Source organism: Salmo salar, chromosome 17, assembly GCF_965601325.2.
Source record: "Salmo salar chromosome 17, fSalSal1, whole genome shotgun sequence".
Taxonomy (NCBI): Eukaryota; Metazoa; Chordata; class Actinopteri; order Salmoniformes; family Salmonidae; genus Salmo; species Salmo salar.
In genome coordinates this window covers 44,911,395-44,938,108 of record NC_138307.1, presented here as the reverse complement: position 1 = coordinate 44,938,108, position 26,714 = coordinate 44,911,395, and the positions used below count along the sequence as shown (strand labels likewise).

Genomic DNA, 26,714 nt, shown 5'->3' with positions numbered 1-26,714 from the left:
TGACAATGTCAATGAATTGCATAGTTGCAAGGCTATTAATTAGGTAACAACACCAGGTGGCGCCCTAGATCATTGTATTTTCTGCAGCCAGGCAAGTTTTCCTTCCGTAATGATTTTACAGACCAAATTAAAATATATTTGTAGCCATATATAGAAGTAAATATAGAAGTACATTCAGCCATTGCAGCCCAAAAGAGCCACCATAAAGATATAGTCAGGAAGCAAACTGTGGGTGCATTTTTGGAATGACCAGACTATACCAACAAGCAATGGTTGAGAGAAAGTTAAAAAGTGGACAGTCACTTTAGCCTACTGTCTACTCCTGTTCACTTATAGTAGGGTAGACTTGCCATCGTGCAGATGATACATTTAGTTTATGTCCACATCTCAGTGGTTTTCTGTATCTTTTTCTTTAAAACTTATTTTAAGATTGACTGCCAGAGATGACAGTGAATGATTTACAGTCTAAAAACATGTTGGCCTATTCATGAAATATTTGGAAATGTCATACAGACACTTCACATTCATACGTACACTGACTCCTCTTTCATTTGCTATCATGTGTTGTATGTGGCTTGATGGCTACTTGGCCTTCGTCTGTCATTTGCTTTTAAATTGAACAAGACAAATTCCCTATTGTATTATTTTCTATTCAATTGCATTTTGGACAGGGTTTTGCAATGCATTTAGTAGTGGGTGATGGATACTTTCTGTTATCTGGGGTTCATGAAACTGTAGGATAAATGAAAAGCTTTGGCATGTCTCTGTGGAGCTGGCCAGTGGGCATTCTCAAATCTCTATTACGGTTTAACAATAGGCTTTTAATCAAATGGAAATCTCAACTGTGTGGAACAGGTGTCTCTCACTGAGACCTCTGATTTCCTATTCGCTGAAACCATAGGTTTTGTCAGGAGGTGTGTGCTTCTCCGGGGCTGTATTACTACATCATTTCCGAAAGGGAGTGTGACGGTTTTGACAGAGGGTACAGTAGTTTTGACCGAGTCAGTAGCGAACAACGCAGGCTTGTTTGTATCAAAGGGACTATATGCACCTGCCCCCTCTGATTTCACCTCTGACAGTCGTATTCAGCACGCTTTGCAACCATATGGCGACTTTGGATTGGACAGTCATTGTTGAGGTATAAACCCTCTCTCTTACTAAACAATGTTGTTATGTAATATTGTGATTATAGCCTACGCATTATATACTGTTTGGATGAAGGAATTAAAAACTGCATGTTTTTAACCTCATTCTGATTGATTTAGATCAATATTTGACTTTAGTATCATGTTGAATTATAAAATTCAACATTAGTTGAGTTCAATTGGAAAGTAGAGAAGGCAAAAATGAGAAACTTAATACAAACAATTGACTTTCCTTTTAAAAAGTATTTCTGTGTTCTGCATTGTATAATTCCCCATCTAATAGGCTAAAAAGGATCAGTTCTGCTTAAGATGTTTATTTTGTCACATACACCGGATAGGTGCAGTGAAATGTGTTGTTTTACCGGGTCAGCCATAGTAGTGTGGCGCCACTGGGGCAAATAAGGGTTAAGTGGATAATTGAGCCGACATGATTTATAATCTTGTCAGCTCAGTTATTCAAACCAGCGACCTCTTGGTTACTGGCCAAACACTCTAACCGCTAGACTACCTGCCACCCTCTTAGAGTTGGGGAATGGGGTGGATTTCTGGTTACAATAACCTACATACAGTACAGTAGCCTAGGCTAACTATATTCCTATACAAAGTTGGCCTAATGCAAATGGTATTTACTGTATACAGCATGCATTCATACATTGTTCTCAGAATGCCAGTGGTGTGACAGCAAACATTCCCAACCACTTCCTTTCATACACCTCTTTTTCTCATAGTCTGGCAGAAGGCAGCCTTGCAGGCTCCATGTTTATGTTTTGAGTACAAGGCTACACAGACTTCTTTCTTAGGTGGAGCTAAGAGATGAAGGGGGTATGTACGGTTACTGTAGACAAGACTTGACCTAAAAGAAAGGTAATTGGTTTTAGCATACCTGATTCAGTTAATGTAGATCCTGATGACTATGAGCCAACCAACTGAGCTACACATGAACCACAGCAACTTACAGTAGTGAGTGCATATATTAACATATTTTGTTGAGTACTGCTCCCCCATAGGAATTGAACCCACAACCCTAGCATTGCAAGCTCCATGCTCTACCAACTGAGCTACACATGAACATGGTTACATTCTGTTAAAACAGGACAAGACAGTATTATGGTCCTGCTATATGCTGAATAAAATATAAACGCAACATGCAACAATTTTTAAGATTTTACTGAGTTACAGTTCCTAAAAGAAAATCAGTGAATTGAACTAAATTCACTAGGCTCTAATCTATTGATTTCACATGACTGGGATTTCACATGACATGCATCTGTTGGTGACAGATACTTTAAAAAAAAGTTAGGGGCGTGGATCAGAAAACCAGTCAGTATCTGATGTGACCACCATTTGCCTCATGCAGCGCGACACATCTCCTTTCGCATAGAGTATCAGGTCGTTGGGTGACATGTCTGATGATTATGCAGGCCATGGAAGAACAGGGACATTTTCAGCTTGCAGGAATTGTGTACAGATCCTTGCGACATGGGGCCGTGCATTATCATGCTGAAACATGAGGTGATGGCTGCGGATGAATGACACGACAATGGTCCTCAGGAACTCGCATTCAAATTGCCATTGATAAAATGCAATTGTCTTATGCCTGCCTATACCATAACCCCACCAACACCATGGGTCACTCTGTTCATAATATTGACATCAGTAAACCGCTCGCCCACACAACGCCATCTGCCCACTGAAGTCGGTTACAACACCGAACTGCAGTCAGGTCAAGACCCTGGTATTTGTATTGATTAGGGTTCCCCATTAGCTGCTGCCATCACACATAAAACAGAACATAAAACAGTACAGCATATAACATTATTATCCCACTATATATCTACAATACAAAGTGCATAATACCACCATACAACAATATAATAATGTACGTGTGTGTAGAGCGTGTGTATTAGCGTGTGTCTGTACCTGTGTGTGTGTGTCTCTTCACAGTCCCTGTTGATCCATAAGGTGTATTTTTATCTGTTTTTTAAATCTGATTCTACTGCTTGCATCACTTACCTGATGTGAAATAGAGTTCTGTAGTACTGTGCACCTCCCATAGTCTGTTCTGGACTTGAGGATTGTGAAGAGACCTGGTGGCCGTGCCCCTGTGACAACAATTTTTGACCCCCTTGTGGCCCCCCTAAATGTGGAGTATGAAATAATTTTTACACAACAAATTTTTGCTATCATTCTTTTTTTACATCCGTTATTAGATAGTGGCAACGTGGAACACTAATTTAACCCACACATTTTCTAGAGGGACGGCTTTAGGCGGAACACAACAGTATCGTACCACATGCAAAACGATATGACAACAATAACGTCTAATGTAACTGGCCCCTCTAACAGTATAACTGGCCCCAGCTTGGCCCCCCCAGTTGAAATGGTCTAGAACCGCCACTGCTAGTGGCATGTCTTGTGGGGTATGCATGGATGTCCGAGCTGTGTGCTAGTATTTTAAACAGACAGCTAGTTGCATTCAGCATGCCAACACGTCTTACAAAAACAATCTCTCCTCCACTTTGCGCAATGAAAGATGGACATGCATATTATTAATCTTAGCTCTCTGTATACATTTAAGGGCCAGACTCGCTGCCCTGTTATGAGCCAATTGTAATGTTCCTAAATCCATATTTGTGGCACTTGACCACACAATTGAATAGTATTTGTTAAGTTTTGCAGTGATTTCACTCACTGTAGTAGCTGACGTGTATAGTGTTAAGTCATCCGCATACATAGACACACTCAAAGCCAGTAGCATGTCATTGGTAAAGATTGAAAAAAGTAGAGGGCCTAGACAGCTGCTTTGGGGAATTACTGATTCTACCTGGATTATGTTGGAGAGGCTTCCACTAAAGAACACTCTCTGTGTTCTGTTAGACAGGTAACTTTTTATCCACAATATAGCAGGGGGTGTAAAGCCATAACACATACATTTTTACACTAGCAGACTATGATTTGATAATGTCAAAAGCCACACTGAAGTCTTACAGAACAGCTCCCACAATGTTTTTATTATCAATCAATTTCTCTCAGACATTTGTGTAAGTGCCATGCTTGTTGAATGTCCTTCCCTATAAGCGTGCTGAAAGTTTGTTGTCAATTTGTTTACTGTAACATAGCATTGTATCTGGTCAAGCACCATTTTTTCCAAAAGTTTACAAAGAGTTGGTAACAGGCTGATTGTTCGGCTATTTGAGCGAGTAAAGGAAGCTTTAGTATTCTTGGGCAGCGGAATTACTTTTCCTTCCCTCGAGGCCTGAGGGCACACACTTTCTAGTAGGCTTAGATTGAAGATATGGCAAATAGGAGTGGCAATTATCCTCAGTGATTTTCCATGCAAGTTGTCAGACACCGGTGGCTTGTCATTGTTGATAGACAACAATAATTTCCACACTTCCACACTCACTTTACGTAATTCAAAATTACAATACATATCTTTCATAATTTAGTCAGTTATAGTTGGATGTGTGTTGTCAGCGTTTGTTGCTGGCATGTCATGCCTAAGTTTGCTAATCTTGCCAATGAAAAAAACATTAAAGTAGTTGGCAGTATCAGTCGGTTTTGTGATGAATAAGCCATCTGATTCAATTAATGATGGAGCTGAGTTTGCCTTTTTGCCCAAAATTTCATTTAAGGTGCTCCAAAGGTTTTTTCTATTATTCTCTTATCTTTGTTTCATAGTATAGTTTCTTTGTCTTCTAATTCATTTTAGTCACATAATTTCTCAATTTTCAGTAGGTTTGCCAAACGGTTGTTTAGGCAGACTTATTTGTCATTCCTTTTGCCTCATCCCTGTCAACCTTACACATTTTCAATTCATCGTCAATCCACTGGGAGTTAACCGTTTTTACAGTTTTTTCTTAATGGGTGCATGCTCGTTAGTAACTGGAATAAACAATTTCATAACTGTGTCAAGTGCAGCGTCTGGTTGCTCCTCATTACACACCACAGACCAGCAAATATTATTTACATCATCAACATAGGAATCACTACAAATCAAATTTCGAATCAAATGTATTTATAAGGCCCTTCTTACATCAGCTGATATCTCAAAGTGCTGTACAGAAACCCAGCCTAAAACCCCAAACAGCAAGCAATGCAGGTGTAGATGCACGGTGGCTAGGAAAAACTCTGTAGAAAGGCCAGAACCTAGGAAGAAACCTAGAGAGGAACCAGGCTATGAGGGCTGGCAAGTCCTCTTCTGGCTGTGCCGGGTGGAACATGGCCAAGATGTTCAAATGTTCATAGATGACCAACAGGGTCAAATAATAATAATCACAGTGTTTGTTGAGGGTGCAACAGGTCAGCACCTCAGGAGTAAATGTCAGTTGGCTTTTCATAGCCGATCACATTCAGAGTATCTCTACCGCTCCTGCTGTCTCTAGAGAGTTGAAAACAGAAAACGTATTGTATGACCTCTTATACACTATATTAGGCCCAGCCTTTGGAACTTTGGTTTCCTAGATATGGCTACTATATTGTCATCACTCCATCCGATGGATTTTAATACTGTTTTAAAGCACATTTCTGCAGCATTAGTAAAGATGTGATCAATACATGTTGATGATTTCATTCCTGTGCTGTTTGTAACTACCCCTGTAGGTTGACTGATAACCTGAAACATCGAGGCCCCCAGTTCACGTCCCGGGTGTGGCGGGCGTTTATGGAGCGACTGGGGGTTTAGGTCAGTTTGACCTCAGGTTTTCACCGTGAGAGTAATGGGCAGGTAGAGAGGATTAATCAGGATGTGGGCAGGTTTCTGCGGACCTATTGGGTTACCAGCCGGTCCTGGTGCCCGGACATCAGAGCCAGACGGAGGCCCCTGTGGTGGAGGACTGTGAGGCCCCCGTGTTTACCCCGGGGGAGAGAGTCTGGCTCTCAACCTGGAACCTGCCCCTCCGCCTGCCCTGCCAGAAACTGGGTCCGCGGTTTGTGGGGCCATTTAAAGTCCTGAGGAGAATAAACGAGGTGTGTTACAGCTTCCTTCTTATTATCGTATTAACCCCTCGTTTCATGTGTCTCTCCTCAGGCCGGTGGTAGCTGGTCCACTGCAGGATGCTGAGGTACAGGAGGTCTCTCCGCCCCCCCTGGACATCAGGGGGGCCCCGGCGTACACAGTCCGGTCCATCTTGGACTCCAGGCGCCGGGTAAGGGGCCTGCAGTACCTCGTGGACTGGGAGGGGTACGGTCCGAAGGAGAGGTGCTGGGTACCGGTGGAGGACATCTTGGACCCATCGCTGATGCGGGAGTTCCACAGCCTCCATCCGGATCGCCCTGCGTCTCGCCCTCCGGGTCGTCCTCGAGGCCGGCGTCGGCGCGCTGCGGGAGCCACGCGTCGGGGGGGGGGGGGGGGGGGGTACTGTCACAACGTCGACTGAAGGTGGCGCCTCTCCCCGTTCGGGCGGCGCTCGGCAGTCGTCGTCGCCAGCCTACTAGCTGCCACAGATCCTCTGTTAATTTTCTTTTGGTTAGGTCTAGTTTATATTTGCACCTGTATTGTGTTAGTTCATTAGTGGGGGGGTTATTTAGTCTTTCTGTTTAGGTTTGGGTTTCTGCATGATTGTTTTCGTCAGGTTTGTTAGGCTGGGGTTAAGTGTTTTTCCCTCTGCCTGTGTGTTAGTAAGGCTGCGAATTTTGGGCTGCGCCCCTACTCTGTTTTCGGGCTCATCCCGTTATTTTGTATTGTTTCCCTGCCTTACCTGTTTTTTGGCAGTTGTGGATTGTGCATATTAAACGTGTGTTCACGGACATTTGTCTCCTGCGCCTGACTTCACCCCTCCTGCTTCCTTGAGTACCCTTGACATTATCAAGCTTTTCACACATATTATCCAGATACTGACTGTTAGCACTTTTTGGTGCATAGCAGCTTCCCACAAGAATGGGCTTTAGGTGATGGAGATGAACCTGTAGCCATATTACTTCAACAGTATTTAACATGAGATCCTCTCTAAGCCTTACAATAATGTGGTTCTGAATATAGACCGCAACACTGCCCCCATTGGCATTTCTGTCTTTTCTATAGATGTTATAACCATGTATTGCTACCACTGTATAAAGGTATTATCTAATTGAGTTTCAGAGATAATCAGAATATAAATGTAATCTGTTACTAGCAAGTTATTGACTTCATGAACCTTGTTTCTTAGGCTAAATATGTTAAGATGGGCTAATTTTAGCACTTTCCTGGGATGTTTGATTGATTCGATTTTTTTACTGGGAAGCATATCATAAGTAGACATGTACATGTCATTTTTGTTTCAGCTGATAGTGCAGTTTCTGCTGCACACAGTGGACTTCCTACTAGGACACACCGCTTCAGTGCTAACCGTATATCTCTGGTTCATAGGCACATGATTACGGCATACAATAGCTGTAGGATCAACAGAGGCATTCAGAACAGTTAGATGGACATAAATTAGGTAACTTACATTGTGTCTGCCAATGCCCCAGGGATCATAATTTAGCGACACAATTGTAGGGATTATCTGAGCTGGGCTTGGGTCATAATAAGTAATTGTCTCAACGCAGCCTTGAGATAAGTGGACAAAGTCCAGGAGCCAAGATGATTTGGATGAACTCCATCAATCCTGTAGAACATTTTCTGTTTCAAGAAGGTGTCAACATTATCTATAAAAGTGATTCCAAAAGAGCGAGGATGACAAGAATGGAAATGAGCTTCCCTTAGATGGTTTCTGACAGTTTGGGCAGAAATTATTCAGTTGTGCAAACCCACAGTTTCATCAGCTGTCCGGGTGGCAGGCCTCAGACGATCCCGCAGGTGAAGATGTGGAGGTCCTGGGCTGGTGTGGTTACACGTGGTCTGCGGTTGTGAGGCCAGTTGGACCTAAAATGACGTTGGAGGCAGCTTATGGTAGAGAAATGAACATTCTATTCTCTGGCAACAGCTCTGGGGGACATTCCTGCAGTCAACATGCCAATTGCATGCTCCCTCAAAACTTGAGACATCTGTGGCATTGTGTTGTGTGACAAAACATTTTAGAGTGGCCTTTTATTGTCCCGAGCACAAGGTGCACCTGTGTAATGATCATGCTGTTTAATCAGCTTCTTGATATACCACACCTGTCATATGGATGGATTATCTTGGCAAAGGAGAAATGCTCACTAGCAGGGATGTAAACACATTTGTGAACAAAATTTGAGAGAAATAAGCTTTTTTTACATATGGAACATTTCTGGGATCTTTTATTTCAGCTCATGAATCATGGGACCAACACTTCACATGGAGCGTTTATATTTTTGTTCAGTGTAAATACCCTGGTGGGGTTAGGGGTCAGAGTAGACAAGTTTGAATAGCAAAACATAGAATAAGCACAGTAGCAGGTCAGAGGTCGGAGAAGTTTTGGGGGCCTCACAGCATGCTAACAACCCCTTAACAGTCACTTGAGGCCCAAGTTTATGATGTAACTTTTAGACAGTAAATATCGATTATTAGAGAGATACAGCTGACCTGAAGTAGGACTTCTTGACAATATCTCTGATAGCCAGCTATAGTGTATAGAACCATGATATCATCTGTTTGATGTCATCAGTCTATGATGTAACTGTAAGAATATTTTGAAGATAAATACACAATGCAGAGTTTGAGAGTTTAAGAGTTTGAGAGGACTAAAAACTAGAGTACTAATGGTCAATAGTGAATTTAAAATAGGAGTTGGGTTTCAGTTCAACATCTGTTCAGAATCTGTGGAATGTCACTCCTGAACTCAGAGCGACGTGTTCTACGTGGGCCACGTTTTCATTGGTCTGTACAATGAGTCTGGAGTGAGATACTTGTTATTTGGCCATTGGCCAAGTTGTACTGCAAAGACTTCTAAGGGTGGGGGGTTATCAGTGGCATCCTGTCTTTTGTTCTGGGGGAAAAGCTGAGGACAGGGAGACTGAACATCTGACTCCCAGCATAACATCTTGATTTTTCCTCTCTGAATAAACCTATTTTTCTCACCCTGATTTGCTTTGGAGTTTGTGTTATTGAAGAATAACATAACTTTTTAATTGACAGGATGTGTTTTGTACCTGACAGTAGAATGTAAAGTCAGGTCCAACATTGGCACCCTTGATAAAGATGAGCAAAAACGACTGTATGAAATAAATAATACAAATACTGAGCTACATTGCATTCGGAAAGTATTCAGACCCATTGACTTTTCCAACATTTTGTTACGTTACAGCCTTATTCTAAAATTGATTAAAATAGTTTTTTCCCCTCATCAATCTACACACAATACCCCATTATGACAATGCAAAAACAGGTTTTTAGACATTTTTGCAAATTTATATATACATTTTTTTTACGGAAATAAGTATTCAGACCCGTTACTCAGTACTTTCTTGAAGTACCTTTGGCAGTGATTACAGCCTCAAGTCTTCTTGGGTGTGACGCTACAAGCTTGGCACACCTGTATTTGGGGAGTTTCTCCCATTCTTCTCTGCAGATCCTCTCATGCTCTGTCAGGTTGGATGGGGAGCGTCGCTGCACAGGTATTTTCAGGTCTCTACAGAGATGTTTGTTCAGGTTCATATCCGGGCTCTGGCTGGGCCATTCAATGACATTTAGAGACTTGTCCTGAAGCCACTCCTGCATTGTCTTGGCTGTATGCTTAGGGTCGTTGACCTGTTGGAAGGTGTACGTTCGCCTCATTCTGAGCTCTCTGGAGCAGGCTTTTATCAAGGATCTCTCTGTATTTTGCTCCATTGATCTTTCCCTCGATCCTGACTAGTCTCCCAGTCCCTGCCACTGAAAAACATCCCCACAGCATGATGTTACCACCACTGTGCTTCACCGTAGGGATGGTGCCAGGTTTCATCCCGACACTTGGCATTCAGGCCAAAGAGTTCAATCTTGGTTTCATCAGACCAGAGAATCTTGTTTCTCATGGTCTGAGAATCCTTTAGGTGCCTTTTGGCAAACTCCAAGGGGGCTGTCATGTGCCTTTTACTGAAGAGTGGCTTCCGTCGGGCCACTCTACCATAAAGGCCTGATTGGTGGGGTGCTGCAGAGATGGTTGTCCTTCTGGAAGGTTCTCCCATCTCCACAGAGGAACTCTGGAGCTCTGTCAGAGTGACCATTGGGTTCTTGGTCACCTCCCTGACCAGGGCCCTTCTCCCCCGATTGCTCAGTTTGGCCAGGGGGCCAGTTCTAGGAAGAGTCTAGGTTGTTCCAAACTTCTTCCATTTAAGAATAATGGAGGCCATAGTGTTCTTCGGGACCTTCAATGCTGCAGAAATGTTTTGGTACCCTTCCCCAAATCTGTGCCTCGACACAATCCTGTCTCTGAGCTCTATGGACAATTCCTTCGACCTCGTGGCTTGGTTTTTGCTCTGACATGCACTGTCAACTGTGGGACCTTATATAGACAGGTGTGTGCCTTTCCAAATCATGTCCAATCAATTTAATTTACCACAGGTGGACTCCAATGAAGTTGTAAAAACATCTCAAGGATGATCAATGGAAACAAGTCTCATAGCAAAAGGTCTGAATACTTACGTAAACAAGGTATTTATCTTTTTTATTTTTAATAAATTTGCAAAAATGTTTGTCATTATAGGGTATTGTGTGTAGATTGGTGAGGAAAACATATAATTTAATACATTTTAGAGTAAGGCTGTAACATAACAAAATGGAGAAAAAGTCAAGGGGTCTGAATACGAAGGCACTGTGTATTGTATTTATTTATTTATTTATTTATATTTATTTAACCTTTATTTAACTTGGCAAGTCGGTTAAGAACAAATTCTTATTTACAATGACGGCCTACAAAAAGACACAAAAGACCTCCTGCGGGGACTGGGGCTGGGATGAATTTTTATTTAAAAAAAATTAAATAACATATAGGACAAAACACACATCACGACAAGAGAAACAACACAACACTACATAAAGACAGGCCTAAGACAACAACATAGCAATGCAGCAACACATGACAACACAGCATGGTAGCAACACAACATGGTAGCAGCACAAAACATGGTACAAATATTATTGGGCTCCAAAGAAATTGAAAATGAACCCCTCCTTCACCTAATCCTTCACCTAATCCACAGATGTCCTCTTGTAATTTATTTATACCTTTATTTAACTAGGCAAGTCAGTTAAGAACAAATGTATATTTTCAGTGACGGCCTAGGAACAGTGGGTTAACTGCCTTGTTCAGAACGACAGATTTTTTACCTTGTCATGGCTGGAATATGGGAGAAATTTAGAAAATTTGATAAAATTGGACAACATTTCCCTGCTGACTTTCCCTGCTGACGGAGAATTCAAATCAAATAAAGAATTCAGGGAGGCAATTATGACTTGGCACAAAGAGAGCTCAATATACCAGCGTTTTGATGTCAGAATTCTATCAACAAAAAATGCATCATGATAAACGCGGAATGAGTATCAGTACGCTGCCACAGAAAGACAGGGTACGGTTTCTATGTGAAGGAAGACGTATGCGATAACGTTTTACCTAACCTTTTAGTAGAGGCCAGGGATGAAATATTGCGGATTCCTTAACGATGAGAAATTGGCTAAATTTGCCACAGGAAAACGTATTTTAGGTTGAAGAATCTAGGAAAAATGCCAGGGGAATGGATTCCAAAGGTAACAAATGTAAATGATATAGCCAAACACTCCTTGCAAACTCAGAAAACCTGGGGGGGGGGGGGGGGGGGGTGTTTGATCTCATGAGACATTTCATGTTGTCTTATTCTGGAATAGAATTCTAGAATGGACGAATGGGTGGAAGGGTCACGAGGAATTAGTATAGGGGTTACCAAACCTAAAAAAAATGTATGTGGTGCGGTGGTTATGGAGAATCATGGGGAAATGAGACCAGCGAATTGCTAGACTCTGTGAAGAGATAATGTCGCCGTAGCTAAGGGTAGTAAATGCTAAATAAAGGATGAGGTGGATTAAAACAAATGTTTAATGATTGGAGTAAGGACAATGGATTTATAATTATCAGATTTGGTTTATAATTAATACTTTTGGATTGCTGATTAAAAGGTAGCACAGTGAATGCTAACAAAATGTACACTCTCTTTTCCAAAAGATGGGGTTTCATTATTTTGGAAGGTCCCCGGAGACTGTGGGGGGAGATAGTGATATTCGGCAGTTTTAAGTATACAAGTATCTGGATTAGGCCATAAACAAGTTCCAGATAATAAGTGAGGCCTGTTCACGTGTGTTCTGGACCTACGGTTCACCAGGACGCACACACCATTTACTGGTTACGAATGTGCGTTGGTGGTGTGTTGATACTGTGGAATTTATTGGATGGGGTCTTTTCAATTCAGTTAAACTGGGTATGCAGATGGATGGAAATGTTTTGAAAAGGTATTTAAATGGTTTCTGAAGGACAGGGAAAGAAAAGGGAGAGGAAATATTTTAATGGTGTCGAATGCCCTGTATACTGACTTTTTCTCGTGAGGCCTGATCAATCTCACTAGAAATTATCGGAACAGGGCGGTTTAATTATAAAATGAATGAGAAAAACCAGTCTCTAGTCAAATTGTACCATTACTTTAAGAGATTATTATTATTTCCATAGGGAGTTCTAAAGAGTTGTAATTCTAAGTTGATTAGTTATTTGAATTTGTTTATTTTTGATTTAACATGTTATTTTTCAATCACGTGTTCGACGGGGTAAATCCCTGAGGTCCTGGTCTTTGGGTAAATATACAGAAGTACTGTGTTTAGTCTGCATATAGAAGGGAAAATATATGTTAATAAGGGATGACAGTTACTTCAAATGGATTGTGATATGTGTATTGCTGATTTCATTTTGTGTTTTTGTTTCGATACAAATTTCACCAGATTGGGATACTGGAGTGTGGGATTCTGCGAGGGGTTAGGGTGCTAACTTCATGATCTGGTAACTCTTCCGAGAGGTCGCCAGTTGAATAAGGGAGTATGGACTAATTTTGAAAATGGTTTTAGCAGTAACAATATCTTGGTATGCTCTTTGACATTTGTCGTAGAGATAATGTTATTAAGAAAAGGTTAATGTAATAATTCATCATATAATCAATACTTGTCTGGATTTCCTGAAACATAAATGAATTGAGCTAAACTGTTGTTGTGATCTGTGCTTTTTTAAGGTTATCATGGAAGGTGACGTCAGATCGTGTCTTAATGCATGGTAGGAATGATTTGACCACAAACAGTATGCGTGAATCTCAAAACCCTCCCAAGCCAGCTGAAGAAAGAGCGACAAGGCGTGCAATGAGAGACAGTGACTTTTATCACTTCTATCTGAGTCCGAGCCATAAACCGGGGCCGTAGTGCTGAGAGCGCGTGTTGAGTGAACGTGGAGAGAGAGAACGGCTCAGGTGAGAGACTCGTGTATTTCGGAGAAACGGAGGTATCTACTTGGATATTTCAAAACAGGCAAAAGTTAAATTTGGTGGTCTACACACTGCGAACTATTTAGACTAAGGATGCATTAAGATACTGATATTTTATTACCAGGCCACTCGTGACAGGACAACAGGGACAAAGGGGGGCTGTAAATGAGAAGAGTTATTACCGGCACTAAATGGTCGTTTGTAAGTGTATGTTCTAACAGGGATGATGTGTGCTAAATTGAGGAGCTGGAATTCAAGTCCTGGACTCAACGTCAGCACTAAGGACTGTCATTCTAAATTTGGGTTGGATTATTGTCACAACATCCACAGAAGGGGGCGCCTCTCCTCGGTCGAGCGGCGCTCGGCGGTCGTCGTCGCCGGCCTACTAGCTGCCACCGATCTGTGTTTCAGTGTCTATTAGTTATGTCTGTTTTTGATTGCACCTGTTTTGTGTTTGTCATTAGTGGGGGGGTTATTTAGTCTGTCTGTGTTTAGCTAGGATTTGTGCGGGATTGTTAGTTGTTACGTGTGGTGTTACTTCTATTATCTAGGCATTAGGGTTGCCGGGCTGCGCCCCGTCTGCCTTTTGAGCGGAGCTTCTTTTAGTCATTTTTTCTGACTGTTATGCTCCCAGCTGTATATGAATCTTGCCCGTGGACTTATTAAATTAAGTTTTTTCTCACGGACCTCCGTCTCCTGCGCTTGACTCACTCCTTAAACTGTTCATTCCGCTCGTGACAATTATTTATAAAATGTTTTAGTTATGATTTGGATACAGCGAGAGAGAGTTGCTACAGAATGGTGAGGGGTGGGGTTGCTGCTAAAATTTATTTGGCTGAGAAAGTCTCCAGAAACCTTATCTCTAAGTGTCATCCTAAAGGGAGGTGGTTTGTTAGGGGTAATCACTGGATGATAGCTTGGGACAACCATGAAAGTGTTTTGATCTCTTTTGTTTTACCATGTACTCAGAATTTTCATGTTAAATCGCATCAATGGGTGATGCTAAGTTATTAAACATGTACTTTTTCTCTTTCCTTTTCTAGTCAATATGTTTTTAGGTTTCGTGGAACATAAGAGTGATCATTGTTCCAGAGGAGGGACTGATGTATATTGACTCATTGATTTGAGAATGTTTTAGCATGTTTATAACTGTGGAAATGCATTAGGAGTAGTGACTAGTTTGTTATGGGTTCGATTTAATGATAGAGGAGTATCATTCCCAGAGACTGTATATTGTTACAGGAGATAGCTCATAGCAGAGGGAGGACAGCTAACTGTACACAATATGGGGATTTAACTGAACATTACACATACCCAAATCATGGTGAGAGTAGAAGAGATAGTGGTGGTATTTCAGACACTATGGTAAACTTTCAGGAAATCTGTGACTCAGAGTTTTGTTAGGTTGGATATTTTCCCCAAATCATTAATCTTTTTCACAATTTCTAACAGCCAATTTCTAACATTTGACAGATTACATGCAGGAGTTATTTGAACGGCAATCGCAGTAGGGAAAGTAACTGAAGGAGCAGTACTAGTAGCGAAGTATGCTATATTGACAGCATGGAATTGGACTACTGAGCAAATGTGGGCTATTGTGAGACTATGGTCATGGGCCGTGTTAGTAGTAGCTGGGGTTATTTTAGTAGCATTGTTGGGATATCAGTTCATGAGGACTCGTGCCACATGGATTGGTAACTGGGAGACCGATGGGAGTACAGGGGAGGCTGTTATTCAAATGTCACAAATTAGTGGTTTTTTCATAAGAGCAGAGTCTATGTTGTCAGGAAATGACCCATGTGTTGCAGTGTGTATGTCCTCAGGTGAAAGCTGACATAAACCAAGGGCACGGCTGAATTCTGGAGATTGAGTGTACATCACGATGCACCAGGTGGGGGTATTATAACAGTGTTGGTTTGGTACACACACATAGCACTCCTTACAGCACCTGCAGCGGTAAAGATCGCCATGTCTCTCCTTGGGGGGGGGGGGTGCATAGTTCTCACGTCAAGTGAGGTCACACTTGACCACGGTTCACACTATTCAACAGCCAGTGAAAAATCAGAGCGCCAAATTCAAAACCACAAAATGTCATAATTCAAAGTTCTCAAACATGCGACTATTTTACACCATTTTAAAGGTACACGTCTCCTTAATGTAACCACATTGTCCGATTTCAAAAAGGCTTTACGGCGAAAGCATAAAGTTAGATTATATTACATTACATTTACATTACATTTAAGTCATTTAGCAGACGCTCTTATCCAGAGCGACTTACAAAATGGTGCATTCACCTTATGATATCCAGTGGAACAACCACTTTACAATAGTGCATCTAAATATTTTAAGGGGGAGGGGGGGGGGGGGTTAGAAGGATTACTTTATCCTATCCTAGGTATTCCTTAAAGAGGTGGGGTTTCAGGTGTCTCCGGAAGGTGGTGATTGACTCCGCTGTCCTGGCGTCGTGAGGGAGCTTGTTCCACCATTGGGGTGCCAGAGCAGCGAACAGTTTTGACTGGGCTGAGCGGGAACTGTGCTTCCTCAGAGGTAGGGGGGCCAGCAGGCCAGTGGTGGATGAACGCAGTGCCCTTGTTTGGGTGTAGGGCCTGATCAGAGCCTGAAGGTATGGAGGTGCCGTTCCCTTCACAGCTCCGTAGGCAATCACCATGGTCTTGTAGCGGATGCGAGCTTCAACTGGAAGCCAGTGGAGAGAGCGGAGGAGCGGGGTGACGTGAGAGAACTTGGGAAGGTTATGTTAGGACAGTTCCAACACAAGAAAAAGCACACAGCTATTTTCCTAGCAAGGACAGGTGTCACAAAAACCAGAAAACCAGCTATAATTATGCACTAACCTTTGACAATCTTCATCAGATGACACTCCTAGGACATTATGTTACACAATACATGCATGTTTTGTTCGATAAAGTTCATATTTATATCCATAAACCCAATTTTACATTGGCGCGTGATGTTCAGAAAATATTTTGCCTCCAATACTGCCGGTGAATCAGCACAACAATTTACAAAAATACTCAACATAAACGTTGATAAAATATTAAACTGTTATTCAAAGAATTATAGATGAACATCTCCTTTATGCAACCGCTGTGACAGATTTCAAAAAAGCTTCACGGGGAAAGCACACTTTGCAATAATCTGAGTACGGCGCTCAGAAAAATACACTAGGCAATACAGATACCCGCCATTTTGGAGTCATCTAAAATCATAAATAGCATTAGAAATATTCACTTACCTTTGATGATCTTCATCAGAAGGCACTTCCAGGAATCCCAGGTCCACAATAAATGTTGTTTTGTTCGATAAAGTCCATAATTTATGTCCAAATAGCTCCTTGTTGTTTGCGCATTCAGTTAGCTACTCCAAGTGTAGCGCACGGAAAATGTCACGACGAAAAGTCAAAAAAAGTGATATTTACGTTCGTTGAAACATGTCAAACGTTGTATAGCATCAATCTTTAGGGCCTTTTTCACTTAGAACTTCAATAATATTCCAACCGGACGATTCCAGTGTCTTGAAAAATGTTTTGGAACACAGCTAACTCTCACGTGAAAGCGCGCCAATGAACGCCAGTGCTTTCCTGAGTCAACAACTTCCAACTTCCTCTGTTCGCTCTCTGTTCATCATAGACGCCTCAAACAACTTTCTAAAGACTGTTGACATCTAGTGGAAGCCTTAGGAAGTGCAAAATGAACCCTAAATCACTGTGTGTTCGATAGGCAATGACTTGAATGGACTACAAGCACCAGAATTCGCACTTCCTGGTTAGATTTTTCTCAGGTTTTTGCCTGCCATATGAGTTCTGTAATATTCACAGACATCATTCAAACAGTTTTAGAAACTTCTGAGTGTTTTCCAAATCTACTAATAATATGCATATTCTAGTTCCTGGGCCCGAGTAGTAGGCCGTTTAATTTGGGTACATTTTTCATCCGGCCGTGAAAATACTGCCCCCTACCCTAGAGAAGTTAAACATCATAGTTGGGGTGGGGTTAGCTGCTTTATTGGTTAATGCATCATATGATAAAGGATAGATGTTGAGGTAATTGTACTCTGAACAAAATGTTGAAGGCATTGATGTGAAAGCATATATAGTGCTGAGTTACCTCAAGAGGATGTAGCGTTGATTAGGGAGACGCACTTGCATATCAGGTGACATGCCTATCAGGGAAAATGGAGGAGATGGGGAACAAAGTGAAAACAACATGACTTGGGAACACCTCTCGGAACCTGGGGCCGAAAGGGGAAGACTGGGTGAACGCATGAGAAGGCATTTTTAGGGCTTTCATTTTTGTGGAATCCAGCAGAAAAGTATCCTGGTGGCATAGTGTCAGGTGAAGAGAGAGTGGGGATTGTCATGGTCTCAAACTTTGGTTTTCATGCATATGTAATTATGCATACTTTATCACATTGTTAATACTATTACGTTTTGTGTGTATCATGACAAGGTGAGACCCAGATGCAGACACAGGAGGCAGATGGTTGGAGTCTTACAATGTTTATTAATCCAAAAGGAGTAGGCAAGAGACCCAGATGAGACCCAGATGCAGACATAGGAGGCAGATGGTTGGAGTCTTACAATGTTTATTAAAAGGAGTAGGCAAGAGAATGGTCGTGGACAGGCAGAAGGCCAAAACCAGATCAGTGTCCAGGAGGTACAGAGTGGCAGACAGGCTCGTGGTCAAGGCAGGCAGAAGGGTCAGGCAGGCAGGTACAGAGTCCAGAAACAGACAAGGGTAAAAACCGGGTTGACTAGAAAAAGGACAATAGCAAAAAGTAGGAGAACGGGAAAAACGCTGGTTGACTTGGAAAACATACAAGACGAACTGGCACAGAGGGACAGGAAACACAGGGATAAATACACTGGGGAAAATAAGCGACACCTGGAGGGGGTGGAGACAATCACAGGGACAGGTGAAACAGATCAGGACGTGACAGTGTGTCTTTTTGTTGCTTTCCAAGTCTTATGCTATCACTCTCTTAGGAACCAGAAGGAGAAAGTGGAGAAACAAAAAGCATCTGACATGGAACAAGATAGCAGATTCAGCTGGAATGGCATTTTGTTGTGTGATGAGAGATGGAAATAAAATTGTGTATGGTGTGATCATAGAACAGAGGCCATAAGTCTGAGTTTGTAAACCTCACAGTGAATGTCTGTTATCATTGTTTGTTCAATTACAACAATTTGTTAGTTTTTTTAATTCATGTTTTATTATCATTGTGTGTCCATTTAGGAGCAATTTCCAAGTTGATATAAATTGAACATTAGGACACTATTGTTCAAGAGGGGGGACTGTTGGATTCAGGGTAAACTTTGAACATTGAGATATTAACCTCTAAACTCAACAGCCAGTGTAATCCCGTGGCGCGTTATTCAAATACCTAAAAAATGCAAAAACTTCAATTTTTCAAACATATGACTATTTTACAGCATTTTAACCTCTATGGGCTAGGTGGGACGCTAGCGTGCCACCCGTGGTGCACTCCATCAACAGCAGGTGCATTTCAAGAGCGGCAAATTTGAATCAAAATAAATGTCAAAATTCAAATTTTTCAAACATACAACTATTTTACACCCTTTGAAAGATAAACATCTCCTTAATCTATCCACGTTTTACGATTTCAAAAAGGTTTTACGGCGAAAGCATAAATTTAGAGTATGTTAGGACAGTACATTTACAAGAGTTGTGTGTAATGTTTTGTCAATTCAAAGACAGGGTCACCAAAACCATAAAACCAGCTAAAATGATGCACTAACCTTTTACAATCTCCATCAGATGACACTCCTAGGACATTATGTTAGACAATGCATGCATTTTTAGTTCTATCAAGTTCATATTTATATCCAAAAACAGCGTTTTACTATGGCATTGATGTTGAGGAAATCGTTTCCCTCCAATAACCGGCAGTCAAGTCAGCGTCACAAATTAAATAATTAAAATTAGAAAACATTGGTAAAATATTATATTGTCATTTAAAGAATTATAGATTTACATCTCTTGAACGCAATCAACTTGCCAGATTTAAAAATAACCTTACTGGGAAATCACACTTTGCAATAATCTGAGCACTGCGCCCAGAAAAATACGCGTTGCGATACAGACTAGACGTCATGTTGGGGAGATCTAAAATCGAAAATACTATGTAAATAATCCATTACCTTTGATTCTCTTCATCAGATGTCACTTCCAGGTATCACAGGTCCATAACGAATGTAGTTTTGTTCAAAAAAGCTCATCATTTATGTCCAAAAATCTCCGTCTTGTTAGCACATGATCTAAGCCAGCCGGACTTCTCGTCATGAACGAGGGGAAAAAATATATTTCCGTTCGTTCAAACATGTCAAACGTTGTATAGCATAAATCATTAGGGCCTTTTTTAACCAGAACATGAATAATATTCAAGGTGGACGAATGCATACTCTTTTATAACGTATTGGAACGAGGGTACCCAACATGAACTCGCGCGCCAGGTGTCTAATGGGACATCATCGTTCCATGGCTCTTGTTCGGTCAGATCTCCCTCCAGAAGACTCAAAACACTTTGTAAAGGCTGGTGACATCTAGTGGAAGCAATAGGAAGTGCCAAAATATTCCTCAGCCCCTGTGTTTTTCAATGGGATAGGTTTAAAGGCAATACAACACATCAGGTATCCACTTCCTGTCAGAAAATGTCTCAGGGTTTTGCCTGCCAAATGAGTTCTGTTATACTCACAGACACCATTCAAACAGTTTTAGAAAATTTAGGGTGTTTTCTATCCATATGTAATAAGTATATGCATATTCTAGTTACTGGGTAGGAGTGGTAACCAGATTAAATCGGGTATGTTTTTTTATCCAGCCGTGTCAATACTGCCCCCTAGCCCTAACAGGTTAAAGACAAGACTCTCGTTAATCTAACCACACTGTCCGATTTCAAAAAGGCTTTACAACGAAAGCAAAACATTAGATTATGTCAGCAGAGTACCCAGCCAGAAATAATCAGACACCCATTTTTCAAGCTAGCATATAATGTCACATAAACCCAGAAGACAGCTAAATGCAGCACTAACCTTTGATGATCTTCATCAGATGACAATCCTAGGACATTATGTTATACAATACATGCATGTTTTGTTCAATCAAGTTCATATTTATATCAAAAACCAGCTTTTTACATTAGCATGTGACGTTCAGAACTAGCATACCCCCCGCAAACTTCCGGGGAATTTACTAACAATTTACTAAATTACTCACGATAAACGTTCACAAAAAACATAACAATTATTTTAAGAATTATAGATACAGAACTCCTCTATGCACTCGATATGTCCGATTTTAAAATAGCTTTTCAGTGAAAGCACATTTTGCAATATTCTCAGTAGATAGCCCAGCCATCACGGCTAGCCATTTAGACACCGACCAAGTTTAGCCCTGACCAAAGTCAGATTTACTATTACAAAAGTTTGATTACCTTTGTTGTCTTCGTCAGAATGCACTCCCAGGACTGCTACTTCAATAACAAATGTTGGTTTGGTCCAAAATAATCCATCGTTATATCCAAATAGCGGCGTTTTGTTCGTGCGTTCCAGACACTATCCGAAATGGTAAATCAGGGTTACGAGTATGGCGCAATTCGTGACAAAAAAAATCTAAATATTCCATTACCGTACTTCGAAGCATGTCAACCGCTGTTTAAAATCCATTTTTATGCCATTTTTCTCGTAAAAAAGCGATAATATTCCGACCGGGAATCTCCGTTTAGGTAAACAGAGGAAAGAAAACAAAGCTTTCGGTCGACGCGGGTACGAGCCTGAGTCTCACAGTACTGTAACCAGCCACTACCCAAACGCGCTACTTTTTTTCAGCCAGAGTCTGCAAAGCCACGATTCAGCTTTTTGCCGCCTTCTGAGAGTATTGGCAGCCGTAGGAAGTGTCACGTAACAGCAGAGATCCTTTGTAATGGATAGAGATGGCAAAGAAGGCCAAGAAATGGTCAGACAGGGTACTTCCTGTACAGAATCTTCTCAGGTTTTGACCTGCCATTTGAGTTCTGTTATACTCACAGACACCATTCAAACAGTTTTAGAAACTTTGGAGTGTTTTCTATCCAAAGCCAATAATTATATGCATATTCTAGTTACTGGGCAGGAGTAGTAACCAGATTAAATCGGGTACGTTTTTTTATCCAGCCGTGTCAATACTGCCCCCTAGCCCTAACAGGTTAAAGACAAGACTCTCGTTAATCTAACCACACTGTCCGATTTCAAAAAGGCTTTACAACGAAAGCAAAACATTAGATTATGTCAGCAGAGTACCCAGCCAGAAATAATCAGACACCCATTTTTCAAGCTAGCATATAATGTCACATAAACCCAAACCACAGCTAAATGCAGCACTAACCTTTGATGATCTTCATCAGATGACAACCCTAGGACATTATGTTATACAATACATGCATGTTTTGTTCAATCAAGTTCATATTTATATCAAAAACCAGCTTTTTACATTAGCATGTGACTAGCATGTAACTAGCATTCCCACCGAACACTGCCGGTGAATTTACTAAATTACTCACGATAAACGTTCACAAAAAGCATAACAATTATTTTAAGAATTATAGATACAGAACTCCTCTATGCACTCGATATGTCCGATTTTAAAATAGCTTTTCGGTGAAAGCACATTTTGCAATATTCTCAGTAGATAGCCCGGCATCACAGGGCTAGCTATTTAGACACCCAGTAAGTTTAGCACTCACCAAAGTCAGATTTACTATAAGAAAAATGTTATTACCTTTGCTGTCTTCGTCAGAATGCACTCCCAGGACATCTACTTCAATAACACATGTTGGTTTGGTCCCAAATAATCCATTGTTATATCCAAATAGCGGCGTTTTGTTCGTGCGTTCAAGACACTATCCGAAAGGGTAAATAAGGGTGACGAGCATGGCGCAATTCGTGACCAAAAAATTCTAAATATTCCATTACCGTACTTCGAAGCATGTCAACCGCTGTTTAAAATCAATTTTTATGCCATTTTTCTCATAAGAAAGCGATAATATTCCGACCGGGAATCTGCATTTAGGTAAACAGATGAAAGAAAATAAAGCATGGGGTCGACTCGGGCACGCGCCTAAGCCCATAGTACTCTGATCGGCCACTTGCCAAACGCGATAGTGTGTTTCAGCCAGAGGCTGCCTCGATATCGTTCAGCTTTTTCCCGGGCTCTGAGAGCCTATGGGAGCCGTAGGAAGTGTCACGTTATAGCAAAGATCCTCAGACTTCAATAAAAAGAGCCGAGATAAACAACAACTTGTCAGACAGGCCACTTCCTGCATGGAATCTTCTCAGGTTTTGGCCTGCCATATGAGTTCTGTTATACTCACAGACACCATTCAAACAGTTTTAGAAACTTTAGGGTGTTTTCTATCCAAAGCCAATAATTATATTGGCATATTCTAGTTACTGGGCAGGAGTAGTAACCAGATTAAATCGGGTACGTTTTTTATCCGGCCGGGTCAATACTGCCCCCTAGCCCTAACAGGTTAAAGACATGATAGATCAGACGCATAGTATATATTTTTATTTCATCAATTTTTTTTATTTCACCTTTATTTAACCAGGTAGGCCAGTTGAGAACAAGTTCTAATTTACAACTGTGACCTGGCCAAGATAAAGCAAAGCAATGCGACACAAACAACAACAGAGTTATACATGGAATAAACAAACGTACAGTCAATAACACAACAGAAAAAAATCTATTTACAGTGTGTGCAAATGAGGTAAGATTAGGGAGGTAAGGCAATAAATAGGCCGTAGTGGCGAAGTAATTACAATTTAGCAATTAAACACTGGAGTGATAGATGTGCAGAAGATGAATGTGCAAGTAGAGTTACTGCGGTGCAAAGGAGCAAAAAAACAAAAAATCTATATGGGAATGAGGTAGTTGGATGGGCTATGTACAGGTGCAATGATCTGTGAGCTGCTCTGACAGCTGATGCCCAAAGTTAGTGAGGGAGATATGAGTCTCCAGCTTCAGTGATTTTTGCAATTCGTTCCAGTCATTGGCAGCAGAGAACTGGAAGGAATGGCGGCCAAAGGAGGAATAGGCTTTGGGGGTGACCAGTGAAATATACCTGCTGGAGTGCGTGCTACGGGTGGGTGCTGCTGTGGTGACCAGTGAGCTGAGATAAGGCGGGGCTTTATCTAGCAAAGACTTATAGATGACCTTGAGCCAGTGGGTTTGGCGATGAATATGAAGCGAGGGCCAGCCAACGAGAGCATACAGGTCACAGTGGTGGGTAGTATATGGGGCTTTGGTGACAAAACGGATGGCACTGTGATAGACTGCATCCAATTTGCTGAGAAGAGTGTTGGAGGCTATTTTGTAAATGTATTTATTTATTTATTTCACCTTTATTTAACCAGGTTGGCAAGTTGAGAACAAGTTCTCATTTACAATTGTGACCTGGCCAAGATAAAGCAAAGCAGTTCGACAACATACAAAAACACAGAGTTACACATGGAGTAAAACATCATACAATCAATGATACTGTAGAAAAATAAGACTATGTACAATGTGAGCAAATGGTGTGAGATAAGGGAGGTAAAGGCAAAAAAGGCCAAGGTGGCAGAGTAAATACAGTATAGCAAGTAAAACACTGGAATGATAGATTTGTTATTTGAAGAAAGTTCAAAGTTAAAATATAAATAATATGGTGCAAAGGAGCAAAATAAATAAATACAGTAGGGGAATAGGTAGTACTTTGGCCTAAATTATAGATGGGCTATGTACGGGTGCAGTGATCTGTGAGCTGCTCTGACAGCTGGTGCTTAAAGCTAGGGAGGGAGATAAGTGTTTCCAGTTTCAGAGATTTTTGTAGTTCATTCCAGTCATTGGCAGCAGAGAACTGGAAGGAGAGACGACCAAAGGAGGAGTTGGCTTTAGGGGTGACCAGTGAGCGGAGATAAGGGGGGACTTTACCTAGCAGGGTCTTGTAGATGACCTGGAGCCAATGTGTTTGGCGACGATTATAAAGCGAAGGCCAGCCAACGAGAGCGTACAGGTCGTAGTGGTGGGTAGTATATGGGGCTTTGGAGACAAAACGGATGGCACTGTGATAGACTGCATCCAGCTTGTTGAGTAGGGTATTGGAGGCTAATTTGTAAATGACATCGCCGAAGTCGAAGATCGGTAGGATGGTCAGTTTTACGAGGGTATGTTTGGCAGCATGAGTGAAGGATGCTTTGTTGCGAAATAGGAAGCCAATTCTAGATTTAACTTTGGATTGGAGATGTTTGATGTGAGTCTGGAAGGAGAGTTTACAGTCTAACCAGACACCTAGGTATTTGTAGTTGTCCACAAATTCTAAGTCAGAACCGTCCAGAGAAGTGATGCTGGACAGGCGGGCAGGTGCAGGCAGCGATCGGTTGAAAAGCATGCATTTAGTTTTACTTGTATTTAGGAGCAGTTGGAGACCACGGAAGGAGAGTTGTATGGCATTGAAGCTCGTCTGGAGGGTTGTTAACACAGTGTCCAAAGAATGGCCAGAAGTATACAGAATGGTGTCGTCCGCGTAGAGGTGGATCAGAGATTCATCAACAGCAAGAGCGACATCATTGATGTATACAGAGAAAAGAGTTGGCCCAAGAATTGAACCCTGTGGTACCCCCATAGAAACTGCCAGAGGTCCGGACAGCAGGCCCTCCGATTTGACACACTGAACTCTGTCAGAGAAGTAGTTGGTGAACCAGGCGACGCAATCGTTTGAGAAACCAAGGCTACTGAGTCTGCCGATGAGGATGTGGTGATTAACAGAGTCAAAAGCTTTGGCCAGGTCAATGAATACGGCAGCACAGTATTGTTTCTTATCGATGGCGGTTAAGATGTCATTTAGGACCTTGAGCGTGGCTGAGGTGCACCCATGACCAGCTCTGAAACCAGATTGCATAGCGGAGAGGGTGCGGTGGGATTCGAAATGGTTGGTAATCTGTTTGTTGACTTGGCTTTCGAAGACCTTAGAAAGGCAGGGTAGGATGGATATAGGTCTGTAGCAATTTGGGTCAAGAGTGTCACCTGCTTTGAAGAGGGGGACGACAGCAGCTGCTTTCCAATCTATGGGAATCTCAGACGACACGAAAGAGAGGTTGAACAGGCTAGTAATAGGGGTTGCAATAATTTCGGCAGATAATTTTAGAAAGAAAGGGTCCAGATTGTCAAGCCCAGCTGATTTGTAGGGGTCCAGATTTTGCAGCTCTTTCAGAACATCAGGTGAATGGATTTGGGAGAAGGAGAAATGGGGGAGGCTTGGGCGAGTAGCTGTGGGGGGTGCAGTGCTGTTGAATGCAGTAGGGGTAGCCAGGTGGAAAGCATGGCCAGCCGTAGAAAAATGCTTATTGAAATTCTCAATTATAGTGGGCTTATTGGTGGTGACAGAGTTTCCTATTCTCAGTGCAGTGGGCAGTTGGGAGGAGGTGTTCTTATTCTCCATGGACTTTACAATGTCCCAGAACTTTTTAGAGTTTGAGTTGCAGGAAGCAAATTTCTGTTTGAAAAAGCTAGCCTTGGCGTCTCTAACTGCCTGTGTGTATTGGTTTCTAACTTCCCTGAAAAGTTGCATATCGCGGGGGCAGTTCGATGCTAATGCAGAACACCACAGGATATTTTTGCATTGGTTAAGGGCAGTCAGGTCTGGGGAGAACCAAGGGCTATATCTGTTCATGGTTCTAAATTTCTTGAAAGGGGCATGCTTATTTAAGATGGTGAGGAAGGCATTTAAAAAAAAATAACCAGGCATCCTCTACTGACGGGATGAGGTCAATATCCTTCCAGGATACCAGGGCCAGGTCGATTAGAAAGGCTTGCTCGTTGAAATGTTTCAGGGAGCATTTGACAGTGATGAGTGGAGGTCGTTTGACCGCTGACCCATTACGGATGCAGGCAATGAGGCAGTGATCGCTGAGATCTTGGTTGAAAACAGCAGAGGTGTATTTAGAGGGCACATTGGTTAGGATGATATCTATGAGGGTGCCAGTGTTTGCGGCTTTGGGGTTGTACCTGGTGGGTTCATTAATAATTTGTGTGAGATTGAGGGCATCAAGCTTGGATTGTAGGATGGCTGGGGTGTTAACCTCTATGGGCTAGGTGGTGCACTCCATCAACAGCAGGTGCATTTCAAGAGCGGCAAATTTGAATCCAAATAAATGTCAAAATTCAAATT

The 26,714-nt window shown here is 41.7% G+C and overlaps 1 long non-coding RNA gene across 1 annotated transcript; it reads left to right on the top strand.

The window, feature by feature from the left end:
• The first annotated feature begins 385 nt into the window (after window positions 1-385).
• Window positions 386-6,895, top strand: LOC106575955 (uncharacterized). Its single transcript, XR_006760087.2, has 2 exons — window positions 386-1,138; window positions 6,175-6,895. It is a non-coding gene; the product is annotated as an uncharacterized LOC106575955 (long non-coding RNA).
• Window positions 6,896-26,714: the final 19,819 nt, after the last annotated feature.